This window comes from Myotis brandtii, unplaced genomic scaffold (assembly GCF_000412655.1).
Source record: "Myotis brandtii unplaced genomic scaffold, ASM41265v1 scaffold237, whole genome shotgun sequence".
Lineage (NCBI taxonomy): Eukaryota > Metazoa > Chordata > Mammalia > Chiroptera > Vespertilionidae > Myotis > Myotis brandtii.
The window spans coordinates 999,596-1,019,703 of NW_005358943.1; the positions used below are offsets into that span (position 1 = coordinate 999,596).

The 20,108-nt window shown below is 37.2% G+C and overlaps 1 protein-coding gene across 5 annotated transcripts in view; it reads right to left on the bottom strand.

Annotated features, from left to right (window-relative positions):
* PLEKHA5 (pleckstrin homology domain containing, family A member 5) overlaps positions 1-20,108 on the bottom strand; it is a 209,781-nt gene that overhangs the window by 114,512 nt on the left and 75,161 nt on the right. The window contains exon 1 of one of the 5 annotated variants that reach the window (XM_014540160.1): positions 16,011-16,029. The exons of the other annotated variants lie outside the window; for them this stretch is intronic. The gene's annotated coding sequence lies outside the window, so the exon portion shown is untranslated. Of the gene's footprint in view, positions 1-16,010; positions 16,030-20,108 lie in introns of those variants that run through there. 5 annotated transcript variants of the gene reach the window in all.

Genomic DNA, 20,108 nt, shown 5'->3' on the forward strand with positions numbered 1-20,108 from the left:
GTGTGAAGGAGGCAGCTGATCGATGTTTCTCTCTCATCGATGTTTCTAACTCTCTATCCCTCTCCCTTCTTCTCAGTAAAAAATAAATAAAATATATATATATATATATTTTAAAAAGGGAATGCAAAAACCTTTTTCATGGGTGTCTGTCACTTATTGTTCTAAAACTGCTACAACACTGGGGCTAAAAGAGAGATAACTCCATTTCTGACAGATTCTAATACATTTATAAAATATGAAGCATAGATATTTCATTAGTTAATGACATGAATTCTTTTAAAATGTACATATGTATTTGAAGTCATACTCTTTTGAAGTATAACCATGTTAACTTTACTGTATTAGAACACTGGCTGATAATTCCTGCAAATGCTTTAAGTGGAAACTGCCACTGAGGTAAACTGCCTATAATTCCATGTCAGTACTATTTATTTAGGAAAATTATATAAAACTCTCTAAAACTGAATAGCATTTAAGTTTATCTGCAACAAATTCTTTATAAAATCGCAGTTTTTATCTACTAGCTATATTTTTCTAACATAATGAACATTAAAATGAGAAAATTTTATTCATATACCACCGTGTTACACTGTCATTAATGTTAAAATTCTTCACTATAAAGAGTGGAGCGAGAGAGTTGGTTAATATATTAAATTCCCTATCAGCTATCCCCATTCAGGGCACCTAAGACCATCACACGAGCACTTTGAATATCACTAAACTGTGTCAGAGGCTCATTAGCTTCAAGGACATTGGAAATATATATTTTTTTATGTTGAAATGAGGGGGATTCAAAGTATGTGGATGGCTAGAAGGTCCTTGCATAAAAAGAAGACAAAAATGTGGCTACCCCAGCAGCCAAACACCTTTGGAATAGAGGCTCGGAATAGAATTTCATTTGGTTCTTTGTTCCTCTCAGTGAGGCTTCTGCTGTCTGAACCGATTACGCCAGCTGATCGCCCCGTCAGAATATTTCATGTAAGGTGCTTACTAGGATGGCGAAAAAAGACACGAAGCAGGGAGGGACTTTACTCTTCTTACAGAAATAGGTTAAGTGACTGTTCCTGTACCCACTTACTAATAGAGTGTGTGTGTGTGGCAGAGTTCAGTCTTGGACTTGCTTTCGTGCTATCTGGTAGCAAGGCTGTGTGGAAGGAAAACATGGTCACAAAGGCGAAGGCCCAAACTGGCTTATCTCAGCTTCCAACATAACTAAAAACCATCTCATACGACCAGTGACATGGGTACCATGCTCTGAAACATGCCAAATTAAATCTTACATTTAAAAAAAGCGACTTTTAAATCTAACAAAGTAAACAATTATGGCTGCAAACTGACTCTCAGATGAGTGGCTGGTGTACAAAAGTAGTAGCATGCCATCTCCCAGTCAGAACAATTATACGAACAGGCTTGGAGTGTGTCCTGTTTCATTTCTTCTCAGAAGCACCTTTTATTTATTTTTATTTTTTATTTTATTTATTTTTTAGTTTTAATTTTTTTTTTTTTTTTTACAGAGAGGAAGGGGGTATTATGATTACTGGAGATGTTCACCGTGAGAAATGCAACAAGAAAATCGGAGTGCAATTTTATGAATTTGCTGAATAGAATTGAATTTCTCATAGCTTACTAGCATTTTCCAGGTAATGTCGTTTTGGCTTCAGTACTGGGGATGTGCCCGCAACCAAGGTACATGCCCCCAACCGGACTCGAACCTGGGACCCCTCAGTCTGCAGGCCGACACTCTATCCACTGAGCCAAACCAGTCAGAGCTCAGAAGCACCTTTGAAACCACACTTGAACAGCTCTGAAACTGGGAGGCTTCTCACATCGCATCGCATTTTATGATCGTTGTCCACCAGGTGGCAGTTGTGGTGTCATTTGTATGACCTGTGTACTCTCATTTGTCAGAAGCACAGTGTGTCAATAGCTTAGAATAAAACCCCAGAGGGAAAAAAAAGCAAGCACACGTTTACCAATGCTTGTGGGGTGAAGGCCCTCAGCAACATTTCAGATGCAGGAATCACAATTAGGCTAGGACTCTCCTCGGCTGTGACAGTTTCTCAGAGGTTCCTTGCTTTTTAATTCAAGTGTTTACGTACAATGTCTTTAGACTGAATTTAGCTCAGTTCCAAAGTTACTTAGGTCAGCACCTTGTTGCCCATGTCTTCACGTAAGGTTGTACCATAAATCTGTAGAAGAGTCTTTTGTCACAGTCTGAATTCCATCCTGGGATCCCTCGATTTCCTAAATGATTTTTTATTTTATTTATTTATTTAAAATATATTTTTACTGATTTTTAGAAAGAGAGAAAGAGAGGAATAGATAGAAACATCCACGAGAGAGAAACACCATCTCTGTACGCCCCCTACTGGGGATCAAGCCCGAAACCCAGGCATGTGCTCTGACTGGGAATTGAACCAGTGACCTCTTGGTTCATGGGTTGATGCTCAACCAGTGAGCCACACTGGCCGGGCCCTAAATAATTTTTTACATTTGCACAGGGGTTTCACTCCTTTTGTTGTAAAGTTCACTGGGTTTTGACAAATACATAGTGTCATGTAACCACAAATACAGTCACACCGAACAGTTTCACCACCCAAAAGTCCCCTGTGCTTCACTGTTCAACCCTTCTTCCCTCCCCCCAATCCCCTGAGCCTTTTACTGTCTCTATAGTTTGCTATTCCAGAATGTCTGTGGGAATCCTACGCAAGGCAGACTTTTTAGACTGGCTTCTCTCCTTTAGCAATGTGCATTTAATACCCACCTGTATCTCTTTGTGGCCTGGCCATTTCTTTTTCCTGCTGAATAATATTCCATTATGTGGAAGTGCCACCGTTTGTTTATCCAGCCACCTAGTAAAGGATAGCATCTTGTCTGCTGCTAGTTCTGGCCATTGTGAATCAAGCTGCTACAAACATTCATGTGCAGGTGTCTGTGTGGATGTAAGTTGTCAACTCATTTGAGTACATACCAAGGATCCTGATTGCAGGATGGTACGATAAAACTATGCTTAGCTTTTTAAGAGACTGCCAAGTGATCTACCAATTTTGTATTCCCACCAGCAATGAGTGTGGGTTCTTGTTGCTCCACAATATTGCCAGCAAACGGTATGGTCAGTTGTTTGGATTTTAGCCATTCCAATGTGTGTAGCGGTATTTCGTTGTTAAGTTAATCTGTAGTTTCCCAATGATAAATATGCTGAGCATCTTTTAATATGCTTATCAGCCATCTGTATATTTTCTTTGGTGAGGTGTCTGGTTAAATCTTTTGCTCATCATTTTAATTGGGTTGTTTGTTTTCTTACTGTTGAGTAAAGACATTTTTAATCAGGGCAGTATGGTTTTTTGTGTGTGTGTGTGTGTTCAGATTTACAAAACTTACTAGAGAATAAATTGACACCATCTAACTCAACAAAAGTGGAACCAATAGCAAACTACTTGAGTCTTTGGCTTTTTCTCCCTTTAAAAGCAGCACATAAAACTGAACAACCCAAATGTCACCAAATTATGGAGAAATGATGAAAGAAATTAAGGTACCACAGAGCTTTTAACATGCTCATTATAAATTCTGACCACATTTTGGCTTTAGGGTTGTACTACTTAAAATATGAGCCATGTAAAGGACACAGCTGCCCACTATCAGGGCTTTGGCAAATATCCATGTTCATTTTCATACCTCAGTCAAGCTTAATGATACAGAGTGCAAGCTAGTTAACTGAGACGTTTTCTCAAGGGGTATTGGCCATTTTATTTGGAGATGTGGCTAATAACAATTTAAAGGGAATTAACTTCTCTATTTTCAATAGGAATTATAACTGCATTCAAGGAGTCGATGTGAAAGAAGCATTCAACCAAGGGTAAAAAATCAATTAAAGAGCTTTTTTCACTTTCTCCTTGTGTGAATTATTTTGAGAAGAAAAACCTTTAGCAAGAGTATGTATTTACTGCTATTTTATAGGGTGTTTGACCCAACCAGAAATAAAAGTGTTTCTACTGTCCCCATTTTTAAATGACTCCTCACTTTCATAACCACCAAAACCAATTATATAAGTACACCTTAAACTTCCCCAATGTTACATGACAAAATGTATTTAATTTAAAAAATTAAGGTTCCTTTCCCAAATGAGAATAAAACATGTTTTGGGGTTTAACACTCAAATCCTCATCCCGTAGTATTCCTGATAAATAGATTAAATATTTGTTTGTTTGGGTTTTTTTAAAAATCACTGGTATTCCCAATTTTTTTTATTTCAAATGTAAAAAGCACTGTTCTTGCAACTTTCTACTTCTGCCAAACCTCTCCAGAAGTCTGCACCACTCATGCCACTAAAACTGCTTCCTCAAAGGGTAATCGATAGTCTCGTAATTGCTACATCAATGGTCTCCGTTTCTTTCTCATCCCTTCCATGTCTACCCAGCTTTTGACAATTGGAAATCTTTACATCCTTGGCTTCCACAACACTGAATTCTCCTGAGTTCAGACCAGAGCTCTCTGCACTAATTTTCTGACTTTCCTCATGAGCGACACTGTTACTCGTGTCCCTTAAGCACAGGCATTTCTCCAAGATTCTGATTCCAGTCCCCACCATTTTCTGCAATAGGTATGACAGCAACAGCATCAACCAGCACAACTAAAACGTATGAGCATTAATGTGCCTTATGCCAGCCTCTTCACATATCATATAGTTCATCCTATACATGTGTAGCCTTTCCATGAACCCTTTGGTGCCTAAACATACTCTGCCATTCTGGGCAATCTACCACTTCAGTCAAGCTCTCTTCCCCTTTCCAGAAGTACACTGTATTCCAAATGCCTTATCCTCTCGTTTACCATCATCTCTTCAGCGTTTTAGAACAGGGCTTGTTATAGAGATGTTTATGGAGCACAGGGTAGAATATTTATTGCACAAATGATTGGAAAACTCACACAGATCCTATCTCTCTCTTTTTTAAAAATGTATTTTTATTGATTTCAGAGAGAAAGGGAGAAGGAGAGAGAGATAGAAATATCAATGATGAGAATCACTGATTGGCTGCCTCCCGCACACCCTCTACTGGGGATTGAGTCGGAAACCTGGGCACGTGTCCTTGACCGGAATAGAACCCAGGACCCTTCAGTCCGTGGGCTGATGTTCTAACCACTGAGCCAAACCAGCGAGGGCCCATCTCTTTTTTGAGATAGGTTGGGCTACAATAAAAAATAGACTACTGGCCTGGCCAGTTCACTCAGCGGTTAGAGTGTTGGCCTGTGGATTGAAGGGTCACGGGTTTGATTCCTGGTTAAGGGCTCGTGCCTTGGTTTCAGGTTTGATCCCCACACTGTCGAGGTGCAAGCAGGAGGCTACCAATAGATGTGTCTCTCTCTCACATCAATGTTTCGCCCCCTCAGCCCCCCGCCAGCCTCTAAAAAAAAATATCCTCAGGTAAGGATTTAAAAAAATATATAAAGGTTTAGAGTAGTAGATCATGTTGTTTTACCTTTTGCTGAGAAGATTTCTATAAGAAAGCAATATAAATGAATCTAATTCATACTAAACTCAATATTATACAACCTTTTCGAGTACATCTTACTTATATAAAAGATGGGGACTAACTGTTAAAATTACCATTTTATCTTTGGAGATACAAATTTAGACAGAAACCCAAACCCAACACTTTGAGCTATAATGAGATCTACTAGATGAACTTGGTTCTTCAGTACCAATTGGTCAGAACAGACTTCTTTAAACTTGTTAGATAATTTGAGTTCTTTAAAATTTCTAAATAAATTTTAGAGTGGGAATCGGGGATTAGGATTTGTCCTTTATATGACTTACGACATTTTTTCAGAAGAATATGGATATATGGTTTCAAATACAAAAATGCTTTACAAAATTTTAAATGTAATTTGAAGTAGGGTTGGGTGGATGTTGTTATCTTAACTCCTTATGTGCAACCCACACATGTGGCTAAAATTTCAGTTGTTGACATGTCAGAGTCCCTATTACCCTGGCCATCTACATGTGAGAGAGCACTAAACAATAAATAGTTACTCAATATCTGGATTCTATTATAGCTTCTGTATTATCTATAATTCATAACATAGTTTTATATTTCACACAAAATTTTTTTGACTAACCTAAACAAGCTTAAACTGACAGGGATTCCAAGTATTGCAAAAGAAAAAATAGTTTTTAGTAAGCAAACAAATTCTAGAAGACAAAAACAAAACAAAAAAAGAAGAAGAAAAAATACACTGGCTTTTAAATGAAAGCCAGCATCTACCCAGAGGAAGGAGGAGGGAGTAGGAGAAGGAGGAGGGTGGGGGGGGAGGAGGAGGAGGAGGAGAAAAAATATACTGGCTTTTAAATGAAAGTCAGCATAAACAATTCCTGGTTCCCAGCTTCAGATGAGTTCTTAATACCACTTGGCAGACAACTTTTTAATTTGCTTTCATTCTCCCTTTGGCAGCTATTCTAAAATTTTTAACCCTCCTTAAGCCACCTACCCAATCCCTCCAGTGCCCCCAAGTAAACTTTTGTTGCCCTACAACTCAAATCATAACAGAAGTTAAGCCCATTCTTATTTCTTCCTTCAAGTCTTCAGAAGTGGAGATGCCTCCCCTCCGTTCTGTATCTCTGATCTGCCTTTCCAATTTCTCTGGGACCTTGTTCTAACAATTGGTTCTTCCTTTCTTGCAACGTCAATCTCTGCTGTACTGAGCTCCTACTTACCAGCTAAAAAAAATTTAGTTATTCCCATTCTTTGATGCATCTTGTCAATTCATTTTTCTTTCTTGGTCCAAAGACTAGCTCCCACTGGTTGGTTGTACTCCACTCCTTCCCACCCCCAATCACTCCTCCGCTCACTGTGAAATTATTTCTATCCTCCACACTCATGGTTACTGATGTCTTCCTAATGGACAAATGTCAAAGGATGCTTCTTAGTCCTCATCCACAGGACTGATGTGTATGTACAGTTATGCTCCTGCTCCTTTCTCTTGGTTTTCCTAATCTAACCCCGGTTCTCTGATGCTAACCATTTCTTCTAGGTTTCCTCTGCCCATCACCTAGCCATCGGGTTTCCTTTAAGGTTCTATCTTCGATGCTCTTTACACCCACTATCCTTAAGTAATTTAGTTCACTCCTCATTTAGTGACTCCTGTTATTATTCAAAAACAATATTGGTGTTTTAATCACACCTATACATTCTAATCTGCATCTGGCCCTAATATTTTTTTCTTGCTCTGCAGGAACCTAAAGATCTAATTTCTGCTATCTCAACAAAAGGAATACCCTATCCATATTTAAGATTCAAAATACCCAAACCTATTTACTCCCAGTTAAACCTGTTTATATCCTAAATTTCTCATCTCAAATATAATCCAAATGTGGTGAGTAGTCAGCACTCAATGCTACTCTGATCTGTCTTCATTATTTGCCTAAGGCCCCTTGTCCCCAAGCACCTCACACCCAATACTTGAGCAGCACTTAAGTAACTGTTCCTTGAAGAGATCTATAAGCCTTAGGTCTCACTGTTCACGGTTTGGAGTGCTATCCACCCCTGCTTAGCAAATTCTTAGTCATCCTTCCAAACCCAACACAGACATCATCTGCTCTGGGAAGCCGCCCACACGCTCGGTTCCTTGGGTAGGAGGAGCTCTGCCCCCTCACACCGCACACTCCTCTCCTTGTCCTCAGCATGCCCCCGAGGGATACCACCCTTCTTTGGAGATTTAGGCACCTGGGTCTGGACTTGGTAAATGGTCCCATGTATTCTTAATTATTTAACAGAAATTACCTCTTTTTAGGCCATATTCCCCTCTACTGGCTGGATTAAAACTGTCTGAGGCTCACCAGAATCTAGCACAGGGAATAAAATATTAAAAACACATAGAGGTCTTCAGGTTAGACATGAAGAATTTGGGAATTACACAGATCTGGGTTTAAATCCTGGTTCTGTTACTTACAAGCTAAGCTCTATGAACTTAAAACAAAGAACCACTCTCAAAAAAATATTTTCTTATTTCTAAAACTAATACCTTTCCCATAGAATACTGTGAGGATTATTTGAGATAACAGATCCTCAGTAACCTTTAACATAAGTATATGTAATGTTTGGTGAATTTATGAACATGTTGGCCATGTAATATTTCAAGTCATAAATATTTAAGATTAAAACTAAATATGGGAGCACAGATTAATTTTTCAAAAAGCCACTTATTAACACATTTACTTAAAATTAACATTTTAACAGATGCTTTATATCTTTATTAAAACCAAACTTGAATTTGTTCTCTTTTTACTTTGGTTGGTAAATAGAGCTGCCCTCTATTTAAAATCTTTATAACCTTTACAATAATAGAAAAAAAAGCATGAAATCACTAATTTCTATTTTTTCAAACTCAACATAACAGTTTCAATTACTTTTTCTGCTTCACTACTCAGTAATTCTGGTGTTCTACAGTAAAATGAAAAAGTGATCCAAAGACAGACTAAGCTAATAGACATTAGAAAATTAGAAAAAAAATAAACAAATATGTAAATTAGATATGAAAGTCATTTGAACTCAAGACAGCTATTATTATTCAACAGCAACAGCTTAAAGCTAAGCACAAAAATCAAGACCTATCAAAATATCAATATTAAAACAGTAAGATCATGAATGATTTTTATTTTATCCTTTTTACCTGTTAATTTTTTAATAAAACAATAAGCATGTATAACTTTTTACAATAAACTTTATTCTTAAATTTTTTTGAAAATGCTTAAAATAAGTTGTTAGGTGAAAAGGTAGAATTACAATATTGTATATTCATATGACTCCAATTAAAGGATAAAATATGTATTCATGAGGTATACATAATGAAGAAAAAGGCAACATGCAAAAAATATTCTTAGTTTCTCTGGTAGGTGAAATTACCAGTAGTTTCTGTTGCCTTATTTATAGTTTTCTGTATTTTCCAATTTCTTTATAATGACCTAGTATTACTTTTAAAAAAATAACAGCTTTTTTGGATTCAGATAGCATAGAATTCAGCATTAACGTATACAATTCAATGGTTTTTAATAGATTCATAAAAATTGTACAATCATTACCACAATCAAATTTAGAACATTTTCATAACTCAAAAGAAAACCTGCATCTGATAAGCAGTCACTCCTCATCACACATCCCCTCAGTCCCCGGCAATCCTCAATGAATGTATCTTCTGCCTCTATGGATCTGCCTATTCTGGGCATTTAATACAAGTGGAATCATACAATATGTAGTCCTTTATGAATGCTTTCTTTTACTTAACATGTTTTCTGGGTTCATTCATGGTGTAGCACGTATGAACACTTCATTTCTTCTTGTCACCACGCAACATTCCATTGTATGAATATACTGCATTTTATTCACCCATTTATGAGTTGTCATTTGAGATGTTACTGATACCGTTGTAATTAGCTAGTTATTAATAATAGAAAAGGAGCACGAGGAAGGCCAGAGGTTATAGCATAGCCATTTGGGCAGCTTCACCAGGAAGCTGAAACTTTACATTCCCCAGGGAACCACCGGCCCATTCCCTGCAAACCTCTGGGGGAAGGGACTAGACAAAGGGAGAGGTGCGCATGTGTGGTGAAGTTGGGGTGGCACAGCCACTACAAGCACATGAAAATTTGGGAATACAGTTACCTAATCAAGATCATGTTTTTTAACAGAAGAAAACATTACCTAGATTCAAATTTGTTATAACAAAAATTATAGTTTGTAGGAGGAAAACCCCCGGAATATATTGTTTTCTCTTAAAATTACTTAAAAATATATGCTATAACTACAACAGTAGAGGAGGAATTTGGCATTTAATGTTAAATCACTCCACAGCTACCTAAAAATAACTGAAATGTGCATTACAGTAATAACTGAGTCATATGAAGTTCAAGTATTTGTTTTGTCATACGCTAGATAGTGGGTATATATGGGCATCCCACTCATATCCTTTGTGTACCTGTAATATTTTTACAATATTATTTTATAATTTTTAAGTATTAAAGAGAAAAAGTACACAATGTAATCTTCCTCCATGAGCGCTAAAAAACAAGCAAAATGTGCTAAGCTTCATGTTAATGTCTAGAATTGCATCAATAACTATCAAATATCATTGTTAAAATCTATAAACAGATCCATTCTTTGATTATAAGAAAAATTCCTGCTTTCTTATAAACTCTTTAGGGAAGTGAGGAAAAGGAGTGAAAATGAGGTCTCTGACCACCCAGGAAACAGATACGCTGATTAAGTTTCCCAATGTTCACATCCTCTGCCCTATAATTTCTACTTGTTTATATAGAATGATTGCTACACCAGTTCCTAAGATTAAGTTATCCATACCCCAGATGGATTTTGCTGGTGAGCTGTTATCTGCTGCAATTCTCTCCCTTTCTTGCCATAAGCAACTTGTCCTCAAAGGAAAGATGTTTCTGAAATACTTATCAAATCACTTTTAGTAAACAAATCATAGTTTCTCATTGATTTAAAGTGTAAAATTCAGAGATTTATTCTTAAGGAAAAAGTATAGCCTTAAGAAAAAATGTTGCTTATATCCAAAATATACTTTTGGTCAGATAGGGGTGGGGGGTGGAATTCCATCATAGTTCATCTGGATTGGGGGAAAATAACCCAAGATGTGTGCTGGCTAGCAGACAAGCTATTAGAACTGCCTGTCCGGGTGTCCAAGTGCTTGTGTTCAAGTAACCCTTATTTTTACTTAATAATGACCCAAAGCACAAGAGCAGCGATGCTGGCATATGTCAAAAAGAAGCAATAAAGTGCCTCCTCTCAGTTAAAAGGTGTGAGTGTAGTAAATAAGATATTTTGAGAGAAAGACTACATTCATGTAACTGTTATTAAAGTATGTTGTTGAAGTTGTTCTATTTTATTATTAGTTATTGTTAATCTCTTATGGTGCCAAATTTATAAATTAATCATAAGTGTGTACGGATAAGATAGTAAAAATGAGATCTGGTACTATCCATGGTTTCCAGCATCCATGGAACATAGTCCCCATGGATAAAAGGGAAACCTTGCATATACTTTTGAGATACCTATGTTAAATCATTTGTACCCCTGAGATCTCATATTAAAATTAAGTAGGTTTTTTTAGAGTTATCTAACTGACCTTGAATTTGTCAAAAAGCTAGTTTCACAGGAAGTGTACCGGAGAGAAGATAATGTACAGCATCCATGGGCCTAACGATAGTATTCAAGGTGTTTTTCCAATACCAACCCATGTGCCCATTCAATTTCTGAAAACTGAACAAACCACCAAATTTTCATGTCCTTGTCATTTCATATTATCAGCTCATTTAAGGAGGTTATATAATGAAGTCTAATAATTTAAGTGTGTTTCTTAAATAATAAGAGTATGAAAGGGTTTTGTTTGTAAAGAACAGCAATCTTCACAAAAGTAGAGAACAAAGAAACAAAAAATAAGCTCTTAAATAGTTTTATTCATTTATATTGATTAAAAAACATAAAAAGAAAAATATTTAGTTCAATAAACATTTAGTGAGTACCAACTGTGTGTTAGGCATTGCTAAATTCTACTAATTTAAAAGCTCATATTTCACTAAATGTGATTTTATTTATTTAAAATTGTATAGTGATAAAAACAAATTTGAGGTATTTCTTTAGCCAAAATACTTATCACTTTGTCGACCAGGCCCCAAACAGCTGGAACATGCAGATATTTAGCCATTACTCTATTTATGAAAGTTGACTAAGCAATTCAGAGTTTTCCAACACTGTATCATTTATACATTCTGGCTTAAACAATCTATTATTATAAAAAGAGTCCAAGTATATAATTATTTATAAATCGGCACCCTTCTCTGACTCTAGTATTACAAATAGAAATTTATTTTTTAAATATATTTTATTGATTTTTTTTACAGAGAGGAAGAGAGAGGGACAGAGAGTTAGAAACACCGATGAGAGAGAAACATCGATCAGCTGCCTCCTGCACACTTCCTACTGGGGATGGGCCCGCAACCAAGGCACATGCCCTTGACCAGAATCGAACCCGGGACCCTTCAGTCTGCAGGCCAATGCTCTATCCACCGAGTCAAACCGGCTAGGGCTCAAATAGAACTTTAAAAAAAGTTTAATACAGAAAAAAACGTAATTTTTGTAAAAAAAAAAAAAAAAGAGAGAGAGACAAACATTGAACATCTACTTTGTGAGTATACATCATGCTGGGTTCTTTATATAAAATTCAATGCTCATAAATATAGAAGATACATATATATATTGATATTTCTGTTTACTATGAAAACAGACAACAAATCATAATAGACTAAATATATTAGAAAATAACTTTTAGTTAAAATTATTAAATTAGCTTTTCTAAAGAGTCTTAGGTCCACCTGGAAGGTTATATAATAAGGGTTTACATAAGGGCCTGCCTGTAAAGCAAGTTTCAGAAGGTATACTCTGCTTAAGATAATGGAAGAATGCAGTCTTTTAAGCAAGAGACCACCTGGCCATAGTCATATAGACCCGAACAGAACGTTGTCAGAAGCTGAATAAATTGGATTGCTAAAGCTTGCATAGGAACTGACCAATCAACAGAGCTCATAACCCTGACCCCTTAACTCATGATTTTTGCCCTTAAAAGCCCCAAATTGTTAAGACATCGGGGAGTTTGGGCTTTAAGCTATCCAGCTTCCTATTCTTTCTTAGCGCTCTGCAAATAAAACAACTCTAATTTCTCCACTGCAGAACTCGGGTTTAGTGTTTGGCTCTGCTGTGCAGCGGGAGGGACAAACCATTCGATGACACTATTGAAAACAGAGAATAGAGAAGTGAAGATACTTAATGGTAAAAACCAGAACTCAGGTCCACTAGATTATAAATAAGTGATCACTTATTTCCCATTACAAACTATACTTTAAAAATTAATTTCTCTACAGGAGTAATCTAGGAGTAACTTTAAGAGAATGAATGGAAACTTGTGAGAATTATTAAACCTTTACATGGTAATCATGTGCCCCAAATTCTTCACATAGTATTCACTGCCTACACTTGTAGAGTAGGGGTTTTCAAAAATGTTAATTTTAGCTTATATCACTATTACTATCACTAAATCTAATCATGCCCTTTATATCCCATTTACACTGTAATTCTAAGATTGTTCTTGTAAATGAAAAAAGAACTGAGGCAGTTTTCTGGAAAATATAAGCAAATCCACCATTCTTTTCTCACTTACCCAGATTTTATAAGAGTTGATATTCAGTTAATAAAAAGACTTGATAAAATTTTAATATCATGTATTGTTTTTTCTTTGCAAAAGTAAAGCATATTCCAGAGAAAACTAAGTTCTAGAATAAAGTTCTGAACTGGATGTTTAAGGCCAAGAAGTTGTACTATAAAAAGCCCTTACGGCCCATTATTCCCCAAACCTACATGACTACAGATCTCATTTTGAAATAAGATCTTGGGATCTTCAAGCATTATTTAACTTCATAAAATTTGGGAAATAAATGCTCCTTCATTGGCAAATGTTACGTTAAATAAGTGAGCTGATGAACGTAATGATTTGGAAATGAACAAAATATACAGTTGTGTGCTTAATTTTTACAGATCTGGCAAAGAAATCCTTGTCATAAGTAATATTTCTTTTCATATCCCCCCTCCTTTCATTTTTCCAATATTTCTCAATATTTTTTCTACAAACTGCCATTGTTTATCTTTTTAATTGAATACACTGGACATAAAACATTGGTAAATTTAAGGTATACAACATGCCACCTTGATATATTTACACTAGAGGCCTGATGCACAAAATTCGTGCACTGGGGGGGGGGGGTCCCCCCTCAGCCTGGCCTGTACCCTCTCGCAGTCCGGGACCCCTCGTTCCTTACCACTGCCGTGGAGGTGGAAGAGGCTCCTGCCACTGCTGCTGCGCTTGCCAGCCATGAGTCCGGCTTCTGGCTGAGCAGCACTCCCCCTGTGGGAGCGCACTGACCACCAGAGGGCAGCTCCTGCGTTAAGCGTCTGCCCCGCTGGGGGTCAGTGCACATCATAGCAACCGGTCATTCTGGTCATTCCGCCATAACGGTTGCTTAGGCTTTTATTATATAGATACTGTTATATATATAGTCTTTGCACCTATATTTATTGAATTATATAATTATAGTACAAAATTGCTGGCTGGTTATTTAGCTTCTATTGAAGATCTATGATTAGAGGTAAATGGGACTAAATACATAAGAGAAAAACAATGTCAAGTATAATTTTGCCATGAAAATTTCATTATTATCCATAGTTTAGAATAAATATGGGGGGGTTGGGGGAATTTAAAAAAATCTGTCATACTTTAATTACATACTATACATGAAATATGCATTTCTGCTAAATTAGTTTCAAAGACCACAGAGGACTTACACATTTGAATTTTTTTAAATTAAAAATAAGAAAGCAGTTGATAAGATTCTGTAAAAGCAATACTTGTTTTCCCCCCCCCCCCACAGCAGCTATCTGTGAATAACTTATGGCACCTCATAAATCTTTGCAACAGTCCAAGAAATAATCTTATTACTTTAGAAACCTTAAATAAACCTATTACCATGGTAAAATAATACATTAAAAAAATGGAAGTAAATGGAGTTTGCATGCTGCCCAAGGTCACACAAGTGAGTCAGTATTTAGAAGTGGGAATAGATTTCTTGAGTATTATTACCTAGTTCTCATCTCTGTTAACCCTCCCTTTTCACGAATATACAAACTGAGTATACACCCACTTCCTTCTCATGTGCCAATCCTAGAAAATGGCATAGAGGGGGCAGTTCACAAAATAAAGATATTTCAGGAAACCATCACATAATTGCCTGGCATTTGAAGGCACCGAGCTTTTAGTATTCTCTTCCTATTCCTCCCACTCCTCTACATCATTTTTTCTAGAACTCTTCAAAGCACCTCAAATTCCCTACCTGACTTCCTGTTTCAAATACTATTTCCCCCCAAGGAAATAAATATGTTAATTTTTGCTTCCTTCAAATCTCCAAAAACACAAGGATTTATCTCAAGCAGAGTATGCAATTTTAATTTCCAAGAGAATACCCTGAAGATTTGGTTGCCAAGTTTGTGCATTATAAATATATTTAAAAAATCATGTTCATTACGAAGTAATACGTAGATTTTAAATATCACTTGATACTATGAGAATACAATATGGGGGAAAATACACAAGATCTCTCCTCACTTTAACTTCATGGAAGAACATGAACATTTTGGATAATAAAAACAATCACAAAACATTTAAATAAAATTATCTTCCTAGTAATCACCATAATATGAGCTCAAGGGAAGTAAGAGCCCAAAACAGCAAAACCATTATTGTGCTCTAAACACTTCTGAAGCTAATCCAATATCTAAAAATAGAACAAATTATAAATACGAATGCTGAATAATTGTAACATTTTACAAATATGCTGTCAATCTCATTTTAGAGTATTTTAAATGACCAATTATATTACAAAACCAACTTATTTTTGAGCTACCGTTTGAACAATATGTAGCTATTACTACAATATACCCTTTTCACTTTCTTTAAAGAATTCTTGCTCTTATACTAAGTGGGACTTAACCACTACTACTTTTTAGATTTAGCAAAGAAATGTAAAGGCAAACATTATAATTTCATTAAAACACAAGAACAAAAATGCTAAACTGTCCAAACTGACAAATCCTGTACTCCCTCAGCACATAATTCTGCCAGCATTATTCAGCAGCAGTGAACAAATGAAATTTGTGAGGAACACGGAGGTAGCAGCAGAGCAATTTATGAACTTGTCACCTCAGAAATGTAAAAATGTACTGAAAATATTTCAAAAGAAAGATCTGGACTGCAGAAACAATTTTCTCCTCATCTCAGCTAAGTTCCTTGCTACATAAAGCTTCAGCTCAGTATAAAACAAGCGGCAGATCTAAGTAAAGACATACACAGCCTTGCTAAGGATTATAAAAGTAGAACAAAACAGCTAATCAACTCACCAAACAGCCTTTTGCTAAGACCTGCGTTCTTCTTTTTATCTTAGGCTTCTGGTTTCCAAGACAAATTACATGCCCTCTAACAGAATGATGACAAAAGGGCACACCATGGTCTCTTTTCTGCTCTCTCCACAAAATAAAACTGAACTACACTGCAGTCTCCTAAAGTACTCCAAAAGTATGAGCATGCTCAGTATCTAATTTAAATGACTTGGTATTTCATCTCGGCATGAGATGGCCTACTTCCCAACAAACTCAGAGAGCTGCAAATTCAATCGAAGATGATTAACTGCAATACACTACACAGAACCACCAAGTGGTAATTGATTTGTTTTTAACTTCCTGATTTCTGTGGTTCATTTAACTTGATGTGACTGGAAATGATTATTTCTACACTTTTATTAAAATAGATCCTTAGGTTTCAATATTTCACTATGTCAACATTAAGTATTCCAAAAAGTGCTGGCATGAACAGGAGAATTCAGGATATCCAAAATGTGGTCCCCACCAGTAAATCTGACCACTGAAAAATAAAGCAAACTGTAAGCCATTCATACTTCATTTTTAACCCCTTGTCCTGTCCTCTTGCCTATTTAGCAAATAAAACAATCTGCAAACTATCTAGTAGTACTTTAATTTCTCCTTGGGAAATATTAGTAAATATCAGTAAACTGAAATGTTCCGTACCTTTAGTAAAAATGCCCGCTACCTTTAAACCAGTGGTTCTCAACCTTCCTAATGCCACGACCCTTTAACATGGTTCCTCATGTTGTGGTGACCCCCAACCATAAAATTATTTTCGTTGCTACTTCATAACTGTAATTTTGCTACTGTTATGAATCGTAATGTAAATATCTGATATGCAGGATGTATTTTCATTATTACAAATTGAACATAATTAAAGCATAGTGATTAATCACAAAAACAATATGTAATTATATATGTGTTTTCCGATGGTCTTAGGTGACCCCTGTGAAAGGGTCGTTCGACCCCCAAAGGGTTCGAGACCCACAGGTTGAGAACCGCTGCTTTAAACTATAGCAATAGAATATTTCTCATCTATAGCTTATACATAATAAATTATATGCTTATATAACAACAAACCTCACCCAAATGTTGCTAAAGCTATAAACAGGAATAATTTTTTTTTTTGCATTTTGCAAAACAATTTTTACAACACACCACTCACACACACTCAACCAAACAGTGTACATGTGTATGTTTCAGTGATCAACTAACTAATTTTTCTGGTAAGTTGCTGCCAACACTGGAAATATGGTGAACAAGCTTATCCTCTGCTCTGTGATCATTTCAATGTTCCCAATATAGAAATCTAGCACAGCAGACAGAGCCCCACCAAAACCACCAGACAACTCTTATAAATCCACTTCCCATTTTCACCTTGAGCAGACAAGCAAAAGCAGGAAGTGTTCATACACTCGACACACCAAGCTTGGGAGAGCAAACCGCTGCAGGAGTGGGGCTAATGCATCTTTAGACGGGCCCATATGCTAAGGCATGGCTTTCCTCTCTGAACAACCCTTCCTGGTTACTTCTATCACTTCCCTATTGTAAACTGCCTATCCACACCCCACACAAATGTCTCATTTTATGAACAGTAGCCTTGTCTACCCTTTCTTCCCCACCCCCAAATGAACATGGAAGGCCTGGGAAAGCAAGAAGGCTTAGAAAAGAGACAAATTCCATAGCAGCAGCTAAGTCAAGTCCCTCACAGATAATGGAACAAGATCATTAAGAAGTTTAGAGGTTGTAAAAAAGAAAATGTTAGATTTTTTTTTCTCAAAAACTACAGAGAACCATTTATGGAGCCACATTTAATTCCAACACCTTTCTAGGAAAAAAAAAAGTTAAGTTCAAAGAAAATTACCAACACACTTTTCTTTAACATTCTACCCAAGTAACTCATTCTTATTGACGAGTATTAGGTAGGCATAACTGCAAGTTCTGTGGATTCTGTAGGCCATATAAGCATTCTAGCTCTAAAGAAAGAAAAAAAATGTCCAGGAAAGAGGGAGCACACAATAAAAACCAAGTACCAAGAGCTATAAATGTACCATGAAGTGTAAATAGGCACCATGTTTCCTGTATTGTATGTGTGAAGGTGAGGATTCTGTAGAAAGAGTAGGTTACCTGGGGCACTCGAGGAAAGCTCTAAATCTCTGAACAAGAGAGGAAAAGTTCTTCATTGGAAAACAAACAAATCTACTTCTGATCTATAAACATGTATTGAGAATGTGTTATATATGAGGCACGGTGCAAGAGTGGGAAGAAAAACAAGGAGGACTTAGATCCAGAGACAAATGGCAGGCGGGGAGGGGGATGGTGGTTAGAGATCAACCAAAGGACTTGTCTGCATGCATATTAGCATAACCCATGGACACAGACACTATATGTAAAACTTAGGACAATTAAAAAAAAATAAATTAAAAAAAGACAGAAAAACAAGGAGGATGATCTCTTAAAAGAGCTCAGAGGCACAAGATTATCCTGGCAAAAGAGCGGTGCTTCAGTGCTCTGCAGAGTGCAGAGGGAAATGAGAGCACATTCTGATAGGGGAATCCAGGAAAGCTGTGTGAGGGGGGGGGGACTCTTTGAAAGGTCTAAAGACTGAGGATCTGGACCAGAAACGAGAGGGAAGGAAGAGGAAGCAGCCAGGTGGGAGGCTGAGGAGGAGGACAGCAGGGGACCCGGGAGCTGGTGTGGGCACCAGAGACCTTGGGGCCCTGATGGTGTGAGTACTGGAAAGTGGAGGCTGTCAACCCTGGGAGGAGAAGCGAAGTCATCTGGGATGGAATTTGGAAGCAGATGACAAGAAGCATTTTACACCCTGGATAGTAAGCAGGTCATACTAGAATGTTAAAGAGGGCCATGGCCAAACAGCAGAACGAAGGAATCGACTTTGGAAAGACAGATACAAAAGAGGTAAAAGAGGCATTAGTACCAGCACCCTGGCATCAGAAGTCCCTTTTCGAATTCCATATCACTTAATACTCTCTAACCTGAATTCCCCCTCTCTCACATATTCAAATATAGCATTCTGATTTAAAATTGAGGCTGTCTCATTAATTACATTTATCCTTTTGATCTTAATTAGAAGTCCTATTTTAAAAACATCTTTATCTCTCATCACTCATTCTTTAATTTACTTGCTTATCCCTTTTCTAGTGACAAAACCTGATAAAATAGTTCCCAAATGCTGCTCTGATAAGAATGAATGGATATGTAAAAAAAAAAAAAAAAAAATCAATGAAAGATATAACCTATTTCTAAGACAAGGATCCTGGTTCGGGCAACTGGGTGTAGTGAGGTCACGAACCAAGCCAGAAAATACAGGTGTAAAAGGCAGGAGGGAGCGTGAGTTCAGCACAGGGAACAGGAACGGGAAAGGAGACTGCTCAGTTTCAAACAGGTGGACTTGAGGTAGTGGACAGTCGCCTGGTAATATCTGCGGCAGGTCAAAGGAAATACACATTGGGAGTTCAAAAAGAATCAGGGCCAACAACGCCTGTTTACAGACGAGGAGAAGCAAATGAAGCGATGGAGGATGCCCGCTCCTGTGGCAGAGAAGAATAGACCCAGATGACCCGGGAAGGGAGCTGAGAATGTGGGAATCACCCATCGGGAGTAATATTAAGGAAACGCAGGGAAGAAACTTCAAGGACGTGGCCACACGGTCAAGGACAGAATGAAAAAGGCTACTGGATTTACCTACTGGCTGCCACAACCCTAGTGAAAACTGTTTTGATAGTATCCTGGGGTCAAATGTCAGCTTACAAAAGGCCTAGGCGGGCCTGAGTCCTAAAGGACCCGATAATAAACACTTAGCGCTTACTTTTGTCAGGCACTGTGCTAAAAACTTTATATGAATGACAGCATTTACCCCTGCAACAACCTTATGCGATAACTTTATTTAAAATGTCCAATATAGCCCTAACCAGTTGGGCTCAGTGGACAGAGCTTCGGCCTGCAGACTGAGGGGTCCCAGGTTCGATTCCGGTCAAGGGCATGTACCTTGGTTGCGGGCACATCCCCAATGGGAGGTGTGCAGGAGGCAGCTGATGGATGTTTCTCTCTCATCGA